Here is a 12,623-nt window from a genome sequence, read left to right as displayed (position 1 = left end):
AAAAAGGTTTTTTTTATTGTGGAAAAGTGATAAAAATCTAAAAAAAATGATAATATTTTTGGTATCGTCATAATTGTACCAACCCCCAGAAAAAATTACATCATTTATACTATATGATTGACGCTGTAAAAAAAAATTTTTTTAATGGATGGCAGAATTGATGTGTTTTCTCTCCCTAAAAATGGTACCAATAAGGGCTCATGCCCACGGTCGGGTTGGAATCTGCCTGCGAAATATCACAGACCCGGTGCCCCCATAGACCCCATATTCACCTCTCTGGATCTGCAGCGAGTGTCTCGTCTGGCGAGCCAATGCGCATGCGCAGTGCAGCGCATGACGCGCCAGAGCTGGGCGGTGACGCAGATTGCCGCAATACTTCCGCTGTGCCCACAGCAGAAGTATCGCGGGATGGACGGCTTCCATTGACTGCAATGGAAGCCATCCGTGCAATCTTCCACGCAGAATAGAGCATACTGCGATTCTCCCCCGTGAGCGGAAAATCGCAGTATGTCTATGGACGGTTATTGCTGCAGAATTCGCGGCGTATGTCTGGCCCTGATTTCCGCAGCAGTAATCCGTCAGTAGTTCGCCATGTAAAAAACAAGCCCTCATAGAGCCACGTCGATGAAAAAATAAAAAAGCTATGGCTTTTGAAAAGTGGAAATAAAAATCTCCCCCAAAATCGCTGCGTCCTTAAGCCCAAAATAGGGGTTAAAATCTGCTGTTTAAAAAATGCAAAAAATCCTACAAAACATTCCACAAAATGCATTCTGCAGTTAAAAACTTTCAAAATTACAATTAAACAATACCCATTAACACGGATTCTTAAAAGATGCAAAATACCTTTCCATTCATTAACTTGCATTGATACTTCCCTTCTCTAACAGGTATGTTAACTCTCTAAATATTGTTTATTTTGGAGGACAAGTCTGCATGATGTACAATAGCAAAGTAAGAAGATAAAGCTAATATATTTTAATTATTCGTAGGAGTAAAAATATCTAATAAAACAGATAAATGTCACATTGCGTGTAGAACAAGTCATTAATATGTATGAAGTACTAGCAGTGATACATTCTGATATCTTACAAATAGTACATTCAGACTTATGAATGATGTATAACGATGCATATATGGTGGCCACATTTATATGATCCTTTTTAATATAATTAACCCTTTACAATCCAATTTTGGATTCAGGGTTTCCTAAGGGGTTTTCTCTTTCTGCCATTATACAATGGCGCCATCTGTTGGCTAGAGCCTGTACTGAGGTATGGGGCATGCTGGAGAGGCCCCCCCCCCCCCCCCCGACAACAGAGCAGCCAGTAATATACAGTAAGAATACCCTGTTAGACGTCTTACGAAATTGGAGCTGTACAGCCTTCAATCAGAATGTCTTTAGACGTCAGACAGTGGATTGGAAAGGGTTAAATAGGCTTATTAGAAATGTTATTACAAAAATAATAATAATAATCATCCTATACTGAAGGCTCTTTTACGGACAATTTTTTAGCCCACGTTAAGGACTTCAAGCCATGCTGGATCATGGTGTAATACAAATATGTACTTATGAATAATCTTGCATACTTCATTGAAATCCAGACTGCAAACAACTGAAAGAGCAATGGATTTGTTTACATTGTTAAAATATTTTGTGTGGCAATGAAGATTTAATAGCTCCTCCCCATGTTTATTATTCATGCCGATTCTAGCTCTTTCCAGTTTAGGTATTTACACTGTTTGAGTCTGCCAAGTCCGTTAAAAATTTGATCTACAGTACTTCCTCTTCTAGATTGAATAATGTCCAAGAATATTCATAACCACCAATGTTACCACCCCATCTGCATTTTTTGACTGCTTTTTTGAGATTTTATCTGGAGCACAGTACTGTTTTTTAACTTGATTGGATGGACCACTCTTCTGTGTTACTGTTATGCCAAAAGTTGTATTCGAAGACTCAGCCTCTATAGAACTAAAATGAACTTGTGATGTATTGTTACGTACCTTTTTGCTCTTTTTCTTTTTGGTTTTAGTTCAATTATAAGCAGAATTAGCTTTGTGATCTTGAAGACTGTGAATACATTTGACCTGTTTCATTTCTACGATAGTTGCCTCAAGTTTGGTACTGTAGTCTTCCAGCTTGGTGTCCAGATGACTAAATGCTGGTAGGTTTACAGGCTTGGACACTAATTCTAGTGTGACTCTGATTTACTGCCGCACCTCCTCCAGCAGTTTTTCTTAGTGAGATACTATCAGCTGCATCAATTTGGCAGAGCAGTCTTATAGACTACTTTCCACTCAGACATGAACTCATCCAAGCACTTCATTAAAGACAATTTACAAATTTGAAGTTTACATGAAACCAAGAGTTTCTCAAGGCAATTTCTCATTCTAGTTAAATCCCTCCAAATAAACACATAATTTTAATAAGTGATTCATTTTTAAGTACATTTTCTTGCTAATGTTGTCATCTGTATCCTTAACCCCTTAGTGACCAAGCCTGTTTGTGCCTTAATGACCAGGTCAAATTTTGGAAATCTGACATGTCACTTTAACATAGAATAACTCCATAAAGGTGTTGCATATCTAAGTAATTCTGACATTGTTTTTTCTGCACATATTGTACTTCACTTAGATTGTAAAAACAAACCATTAGAATTTGCTTATTTTTATTAAAAGTGCCAAAATTGGGAAAATTTTCAAAAACATTTTCATTTTTTCACAATTTTAGTTGCAATGTCAAGCATGCAAACATGCAGTAGAAATTTTTGATGAGATATATATTTCCATCTGTTTACTTTATTCTGGTAGCACATTTGAAAAACTTTAGTTTTTTTTTTTTAATTAACCATTTAGGAGACGTACAAATTTAACATTAGTTATTAAACTTTTACGGAACATTCCTACACCAAGTTAAGATTGTAATGGCTCATAAGTGTTATAATGATAGATACCTCTACAAATGACCCCAAAATACATCCCTCAAGCCTCCGGATCTCAAACCAGTTTAAATACCTGGGGTTACAGATAACCAATGATGTGGGAAAGTCTCTAGAGCTAAATGTATAACCCCTAATAGATTTATACAGGTCTAAGTTTAAAATATGGGGCTCCCTACCGCTCTCGGTAGCGGGGCGAATCAATCTTATCAAACTAATAGTATTACCAAAGTGCCTATACATAATGCAGCATGTGTCGTTGCATATCCCGTCCCGCTTCTTTAAATCCATGCAGTACCTGATGTCTTCCTTTATTTGGGGAAATTCCCGTCCCAAACTACGACTCTACGCTTCAGAGGCCGAAGCAAGACGCGGGCGCTGCCCTGCCAGATTTGTTCATTTACTATGTGGCAAGCCAGCTAATTCACTTGAGAAGCTGGCTGAGTGATGACCCTCTCCCCAACTCTGAGGCGCATCTGGCACATTATCTTAAAATCCCTAGATTGTGGCCCCTGCTGGAATCTCCTTCTACCCTAACAGGCAAAATGCTACCAATTCATAGGTTGGCCTCTCAGGTCTGGTGGCAGGCCAAGTCAATTGGCAGTTTTATGGACATAATAGCTGACACTCCCCTTTGGCGTAATCATGCGCTTCCAGAATTACTCCGACTGGAGGACGCCCACATTTGGGAACAATATGGCATCCGGACCCTGGCAGACCTCTATCCACAGAACACCCTGTCCTCATTTGAGCAGCTACAAAATAAATATGATCTGCCCCGTTCCCATTTCTATAGATTTCTCCAGATCAGACACGCTTTAGAGGCGCAGTTTCCGCCACCCAGACCTGCTATTTCTCATTACCCCTTAATAGGCATCCTTTGCTCCCAAGGCCCCCAGGGCCTCATATCAGCACTATACTCCCACCTTATCTCAATACGAGCCTCTCAAGATATACCCTCTGCCCTAATAAAATGGAGGACACTGATACCGACACTAACAGACGATACGTTCCAAGAGCTCCTGGAATCTCCTCTATATGTATCCCCAGTAGCCAATAATAAAATGATCCAGCTGTATATAGTGTATCAGTGCTATCTCACTCCAGCGAGATTGTACAAAATGGGCAGAATACAGTCTACAAACTGCATTAGGTGTTCCTGCGAATATTCCGATTTTTGGCATATGATGTGGGAGTGTCCTGTTATTGAAAGTTTCTGGGGGGAGGTCACAGGTTTCCTCTCTGAACTTGTGGAAGTCCCTGTTCCACCGAGCCCAGAGATCTGCTTTTTTGGAATATTAGATGAAGAAAGCTGGCAACACCATAAAAAGATTTTTCTGAGGGAATCATTGTTCCTTGCTAGAAAAACGATTGCATTGCGGTGGATGGATCGTAAGAACCCCTCACTCTCAATGTGGAGGAAGCTGGTCAATTCGGTGGTGCCATATAATTATATAGTCTACAAGGGACGTAAGTGTCCTGAGAAATTTGATAAAGTGTGGGGTCTGTGGTGTGATTCCCCCCTCACGTTATATCCACCACAATTAATGTCTTCATCTATTCTGGAGCTCAGACGTGCTCCCTAGTGGATACACGTTCTGGAGCGGGACCTGTGGCCTCGGAGATTTGGCTTCTGTGTACCTGATCAGGCTTTACAGAATTAATGTGTTATTTATGTTGTACTGCATTGACTGAACCTCCATACCAAACTAATTATACAGGGATGTGTATTATCTACGTGCTGCACCTACCTGCGATTGTAAGTTTCTCTATGTTATTTAATTTTCAATAAAACGAGTTTAAAAAAAAAATACATCCCTCAATGTATTCACTGAGGGGTGTGATGAGTATTTTGACCCCACAGGTTTTTTTAGGAGTTAATGCAATGTAGAGGAGAAAAAATAAAATTTTAAAGACAGTTTATTTTCTATAGTGTACATGAAAATTAGGATTTGCACATCAAAATGGATACCCCTGTTTCTCCTGTGTTCGGAAACATACCTATTGTAGCTCAGTCTTATTTTGCCATGAATAACGGGGCCCAAAACTAATGGAGCAGCAGAAATTTTGCTTGAAGTTGCTTCAAGCCCCATCACACACTTGTAACGCTCTTGAGCTGTAAAAACAATAGAGAATACCCATAAATTCCCTAGAATGTGTTAAAAATAAAAAAAAATATTATACTCACCTCTCCTGCATGGATGTTTCCTGCATAGACTGGCTGGAGCCACTGCAGTATTTGTATAGCTAGGCTGTTGCCATTCAGTTTGAATGGTGCCACACTAGTGTATTTGCACTAGCAAATCACTATGCCATGCTAATGCAAGATGCATTGCTGCTGGAGCACCTGTATATTAGGATATTGCCTTTCATTAGTCAAACAAAGTCTAAAAAAAACATTTGGCAAAGTTTCCATCATTTTTGGAGGTCAGAATAGTGCAGTTGACAACTCTATTTTGTCCTCCAAAACTAACAGAAACAAACAGAAACCTTGTTAGACTTTGTCTCCATTTGACCTATGAATAGTTCCATTCCTGGTTTTGTCTAATTACCATTTCATTGGTTTAAATGGAACCCTGGGCCGGAAAGCTGTAGAGTAGGCAGTAATATTGTCTAAATACATCTCCATGCTAATCTGTGTTGAAACTTGTCTGTTAGAAATCACATGTTGCAAAGTAAGAATGGCAACCAGATTAGCAACCCTTTAATACATAATTGATGTTATTTAATACACAATCCTACCAAAAGTATTTGGGCACCTGAGAAAAAAATCAAAAGTAGTATTTATTTCCATATGTTAATTCTTAGTGCGGCATCTGATACTCCCCATGGCATACTTTGTACTAACGCCTGAACCACTTCAGCTGGTATTTCCTTCTAGTTATCCTGCAAATGTCTGGCAAGTTCTCTCAAAGAGGATTGATGCTGTTCATATTTCCTGACCTGATGTTCCAGTTCGTCCAAAAACGTGAAGGTCTGAACTAGAGGTGAGCGAGCATGCTCGTCCGAGCTTGATGCTCGGTCGAGCATTAATATACTCATTGGTGCTCGTTACTCGCTCGAGCACAACGCAGTGCTCGATAAACTTTAATGTCCCCTCACCGCATGTTTAGCGCTTTTTTTTAGCCACTAAACATGCAGAGAAGGCATTACCACTTCCTGCTGTGATGTGCCAACCCTCTGCACGTCTACAGCAGTGAGTGGCTGGCCGGATCAGGTAACCGCTGAGTACTTAAACCAGGGGTGTCAAACTCATTTTCATCAAGGGCCATATCAGCCTTATGGTTGCCTTCAAAGGGCCGATTCTAATTGTTAATTGTAAGACAGTATAGTAAAAGTGAACCCCACAGTGGCCTGATTGGTAATAAGGTCCCCCATAGCGACTAATATACACATACATACACAGACACACACTATTACACATATGCGCACAGACGCACATTATTATATACATACATGCACACAGACGCACACTATTATACACATACATGCACACAGACGCACACTATTATACACATGCATGCGCACAGACGCACACTATTATACACATGCATGCACACTATTACACATATGCCCACAGACGCACATTATTATACACATACATGCACACAGACACACACTATTATACACATACATGCACACAGACGCACACTATCATACACATATGCACACAGACACACACTGAGATACACATATGCACACAAACGCACACTATTATACACATACATGCACACAGACGCACACTATCATACACATATGCACACAGACACACACTGAGATACACATATGCACACAAACGCACACTATTATACACATACATGCAAAGACGCACACTATTATTACACATATGCACATAGACGCACATTTTATATATATATATATATATATATATATATACACACACACACATACATACATATGCACACAAGGACACTTCTGCATTTTTATACACATTTGTATACTTACCTGCATCCAATGTGGTCCCACTGGCAGGTATACCGGCTGCTCTCTTCTTGGGGCCCTCCTGCATACTTGGGCCCCTGATGTCTCCCCAGGCCTGCAGCCATGAACAGAGGGAGGGCCTGTGAGAGGAGGTCAGGACTGACCAGGCTGTCACCCTGTAGCTGCTCCTCCTCAGCGTCACTCTCATGTTCTCTACAGGCTTTTTCCCTCCTCCACGGCCGTTGTCAGTCTGCTATCGGCGCTCCTCTATTACTGTCTGCACTAGACAGAACAAGCCGAGAGATGATCGCCTACTGGCAGTAGCACGGAGGTGAGGGAACTTACTGCACAGCCGGCGGGCCACAGAAAATGAGGCGGCGGGCCGGATTCGGCCCGTGGGCCTTGTGTTTGACACCTGTGACTTAAACTGTTGCCACCCACGGCTCGCCTCAGACGCATGCTGCATGACATTAGGGATAGAGCTGCTGCTAGCAGTGCTAGGCAGGAAAAGTGTTAGTGTAGGGATCCTGACTACCAGAACCCAGCAGTCCTTTTTAGGACTACTACTACTCCTCTCATTCTGTGCATCAGCATTTTGGCTGGCTGGGACCAGAAGTGTGCACAGTTTTTTTCAAGCACACTATATACCAGTGTCTGGGTGTCTGTGAATTGGCACTATTCAACAGTAGCATTCACTTTTAAATTTTTCTGGGCCTGCTGAGAGTGTACATTATATACCAGTCTCTGGGAGTCTGTGAATTGGCGCTATTCATCATCAGTATACACCTTTAAATTTTTCTGTGCCTGTTGAGAGCGTACAGTATATACAAGTCTCTGGGGGGTCTGTCAATTGGCACTATTCAACAGCAGTATATACTTTTAAATTTTTCTGTACCTTTAGAGAGCGTACAGTATGCACCAGTCTCTGGCTGTCTGTGAATTGGCGCTATTCAACAGCAGTATACACTCCTAAATTTCTTCTGTGCTTGTTGAGAGCGTACAGTATACACAATTCTCTAGGGGTTTTTGATTTGGCGCTATTTAACAGCAGTATACACTCCTTAATTTTTTTCTGTGCCTGTTGAGAGCGTATAATAAACACCTGTCTCTGGGGGTCTGTGAATTGGCGCTATTCAACAGCAGTATACCCTTTTAAAATTTTCTGGGCCTGTTAAGAGCGTACAGTATATACCAGTCTCTGGGGTCTGTCAATTGGCGGTATTCAAAAGAAGTATACACTTTTCAACTTTTCTGGCCCTGTTCAGAGTGTACACAATATAGTGGATACATAGGAATATGGACAAGTGGGATATTTTTCCTTTGCTTTATTAAATTTTCATGCTTGCACAGTCAGGTACATAAAAAGAATAACGCGTTTCGGCGAGTAGCCTTGTTCGAGGTGAACAAGGCTACTCGCCGAAACGCGTTCTTCTTTTTATGTACCTGACTGTACAAGTATGAAAATTTAATAAAGCAAAGGAAAAATATCTCACTTGTCCATATTCCTATGTATCCACTATCATTCAAAAAAGCCATAGGACCGAATGGCACAGTGGACGTGAGTATATCTCCTTTGCATCTACAGACTAAAGACACCAACAGGCAACTAAGATGGTGAGACAATCTTTATTATTGTACACAATATACCAGTCCCTGGGTGGCTGTGAATTTCTGCTATCTAACAACAGTTTACACTGATTTTTCTGTCTATTTTGGCATATAAGTGTACGCAGCATAACCTGCATTTTGTGTAGCATTTAGTCCAAGTGCTTTATCCAACATGGTGAAGACTAAGGGTAAGGGTCGAGGCCGTGGACATGGACGTGGGCGTCCGAATGAGGGTGTGGGCAGAGGCCAAGGTCCTGGGTGGGGTGAAACAGTGCCTGCTGCTGAGGGATTAGTAGAGCACCGCGTATCTCCCCTCCCCAGCTTCATCTCACATTTTGCAGGTTCGCGTGATGGTTTCTCTGGTGTATTATGCCACCTCCTCCAAACACCAATCCTCCTCCTCCACCACCTCCACCTCTCAATTACCATATGTGAGCACGTCACCTGCAGCCGATAGGTCGAGGCGCTGCAGCACTGCCGTGGGGAAGCGTCAGCAGGCCGTGCTGAAACTACTCAGCTTGGGAGACAAGAAGCACACCAAGAGCTGTTACAGGGTTTTGACAGAGCAGACCGATCTCTGGCTTTCGCCGCTGAATCTCCAACCAGGCATGGTCGTGTGTGACAATGGGCCTAACCTGGTGGCCGCTCTGCAGCTTGGCAAACTAACATACATGCCATTCCTGGCCTACGTGTTCAATCTGGTGGTTCAGCGCTTTTTTGAAAAACTACCCTCATTTGTCTGACCTGCTCAGCAAGGTGTGTCGCGTGTGCGCACATTTCAGGAAGACCACCACAGATGCCGCCACCCTCAGGACACTGCAACATTGCTTCCAGCTACCAGTGCACCGACTGTTGTGCGATGTGCCCACGCGCTGGAACTCTACGTTGCATATGTTTGCCAGGCTTTACGAGCAGCGCAGAGCCATTGTAGAATATCAACTGCAACATGGCCATTGGAGTGGTAGTCAGCCTTCGCAGTTCTTCACAGAGGAGTGGGCATGGATGTCTGACATCTGCCATGTCTTGGGAAACTTTGAGGAATCTACACAAATGGTGAGCGGCGATGCGGCCATTATCAGCGTAACCATCACGCTGCTTTGCCTGCTGAGAAGTTTGCTGCTAAGCATAAAGGCTGACGATTTGTGGTTAGAACAGGAGATGGGGGGTGACAATATGTTGCTTAATAGCCAGATCACCCTCACACCTGGTTCTCAGTGCATATTGGAGAAGGAGGAGGGGGAGGAGGAGAAGGAGGTAGAAGAGACTGCTGCCCACACTGCAGAGGGTACCCATGCTACTTCCATCACATCTGTTCAGCCTGTATGGGCTGAAGAGGAGGAGGAGGATCATCAAAGTCATCCTCCTAGTGGGGACGGCGATGTGTTGCATTCTGGGACTCTGGCACACATGGCTGACTCCATGTTAAGCTGCCTTCTTTTGTGACCCTCGCATTAGACGCATTCTGACCAACATGGATTACTGAGTGTTCACCCTTCTCGACCCACAGTATAAGGAGAACCTTTCCACTCTCATTCCTGAAGAGGAAAGAAGTACAAGAGTGATGCAATACCACAAGGCCCTGGTGAAAAAGCTGATGCTAAAGTTCCCATCTGACAATGCTAGTGGTAGAGGACATAGTTCAGTGGGCCAACTAGCAGGGGAAGCGCGGGGATCAGGCAGCATATCCAGCGCAGGCAGGGGAACACTCTCCAGGGCCTTTTCCAGTTTTATGACTTCCCAGCCAGACTGTGTCACCACTCCCCAGTCCAGGCTGAGTCGGAGGGAACACTGTAAAAAGATGGTCAGGGAGTACATAGCCGACCGTACCAATATCCTCCATGATGCCTATGCTCCATACAACTATTGGGTGTCAAAGCTGGACACGTGGCACGAACTTGCACTGTATGCCTTGGAGGTGCTGGCCTGCCCTGCTGCTAGCATCTTATCAGAGACGATGTTTAGTGCTGCTAAGGGGATCATCACGGATAAGCGTACCCACCTGTCAACTGACAGTGCCGACAGGCTTAAACTCATTAAGATGAACAAAGGCTGGATTTCCCCTGACTTCTCTTCTCCACTGGTGGAAAGCAGCGGAACATAAAGATTCTTTAGGCTGGAACAGGAGAACCATGCACCCTCTATCCCCCCCCAAAAAAGGGAAGAAGTAGCTTGGTCTATCCCTCTCTGATCTTCCTCCTCCTCCTCTTCCCAAACCAGCATGTCATCATGCTGAACAGCCATTTTTCAGATGGCCAAAAGGCTCTGTTAAAACCAATTTTTTCAGAGGGCTGCCTCCAGGCTCTGTTAGCAAATTAAGCAACAATGACCTCTTTCTTTAAAAAATATTTCTGGGTTTCACCTGCACTCTGCCTAAACAACTTTTTCTGGGGTACACCTATACTCCTGGTACACCAATTTTCAGGGGTTCACCTATACTCTTGGTTCACCAATTTTTCAGGGGTTCACCTATACTCTTGGAACACAAATGTTTCATGGGGTCGCCTATACTCTGGGTACAGAAATGTTTCAGGGGGTCACCTATACTCTTGGTACACAAATGTTTCAGGGGTTCGCCTATAATCTTGGTACACAAATGTTTCAGGGGGTCGCCTATACTCTTGGTACACAAATGTTTCAGGGATTCGCCTATACTCTTGGTACAGAAATGTTTCAGGGGGTTGCCTATACTCTTGGTACACAAATGTTTCAGGGGTTCACCTATACTGTGGGTTCAGAAATGTTTCAAGGGTTTGCCTATACTCTTGGTGAAGAAATGTTTCAGGGGTTTGCCTATACTCTTGGTACACAAACGTTTCAGGGGGTCACCTATACTCTTGGTACACAAATGTTTCAGGGGTTCACCTATACTCTGGGCACAGAAATGTTTCAGGGGTTCGCCTATACTCTTGGTACAGAAATGTTTCAGGGGGTCACCTATACTCTTGGTACACAAATGTTTCAGGGGGTCACCTATACTCTTGGTACACAAATGTTTCAGGGGTTCACCTATACTGTGGGTACAGAAATGTTTCAGTGGGTCACCTATACTTTTGGTACACAAATGTTTCAGGGGTTCGCCTATACTCTTGGTACAGAAATGTTTCAGGGGGTCGCCTATACTCTTGGTACACAAATGTTTCAGGGGTTCACCTATACTGTGGGTTCAGAAATGTTTCAAGGGTTTGCCTATACTCTTGGTACAGAAATGTTTCAGGGGTTTGCCTATACTCTTGGTACACAAATGTTTCAGGGGTTTGCTTATACTCTTGGTACACAAACGTTTCAGGGGGTCACCGATACCCTTGGTACACAAATGTTTCAGGGATTCACCTATACTCTGGGTACAGAAATGTTTCAGGGGTTCACCTATACTCTTGGTACAGAAATGTTTCAGGGGGTCACCTATACTCTTGGTACACAAATGTTTCAGGGGTTCGCCTATACTCTGAGTACAGAAATGTTTCAGGGGGTTGACTAGACTCTTGGTACAGCAACTTTTCAGGGAGTCACCTATAGTCTTGGTACACAAATGATTCAGGGGTCACCTATACTCTTGGTACAGAAATGTTTCAGGGGTTGGCCTATACTTTTGGTACATAAATGTTTCAGGGGGTCGCCTATACTCTTGGTACAGAAATGTTTTAGGGGGTCGCCTATAGTCTTGGTACACAAATGTTTCAGGGGTTCGCCTATACTCTGGGTACACAAAGGTTTCCCAGCATGGTGTTCAGCTATCTGACACATACACAGAATGAATTGTCCTGCTTTGCCCACTCCAATTTTTTCAAGGTTCATGCTGTCCTCGTAGCGATAAAAGGAACTGTAACTGATTTAATGAGACTTTCACAGGTTCACTGTATACCTGGGGGGGGGGGCAACTTTTGCGACACCTCCAGCTTCAAGGCAATCTTTTGTTTAAGAATGGGTTGTTGAATTGTGCTGATAGACTGATGGTTAGAAGTACTAGCATCAACTTTATGCCCATGTTTGTGGCCCCTGACAAATTTGTGATGGAGGTGGCATGGGATTGGAATAATTGTAACCCGTGGACATAAGTGGACGAATGAGGGTATGGGCAGAGGCCAAGGTCCTTCGTGGGGTGCAACTCTGCCATGTTTGGCCATTCAAATTTCT

This window comes from Eleutherodactylus coqui, chromosome 11, assembly GCF_035609145.1.
Source record: "Eleutherodactylus coqui strain aEleCoq1 chromosome 11, aEleCoq1.hap1, whole genome shotgun sequence".
NCBI classification, from domain to species: Eukaryota; Metazoa; Chordata; class Amphibia; order Anura; family Eleutherodactylidae; genus Eleutherodactylus; species Eleutherodactylus coqui.
The sequence above is the reverse complement of the archived record's forward strand: the minus strand, read 5'-3'. Positions refer to the sequence as shown.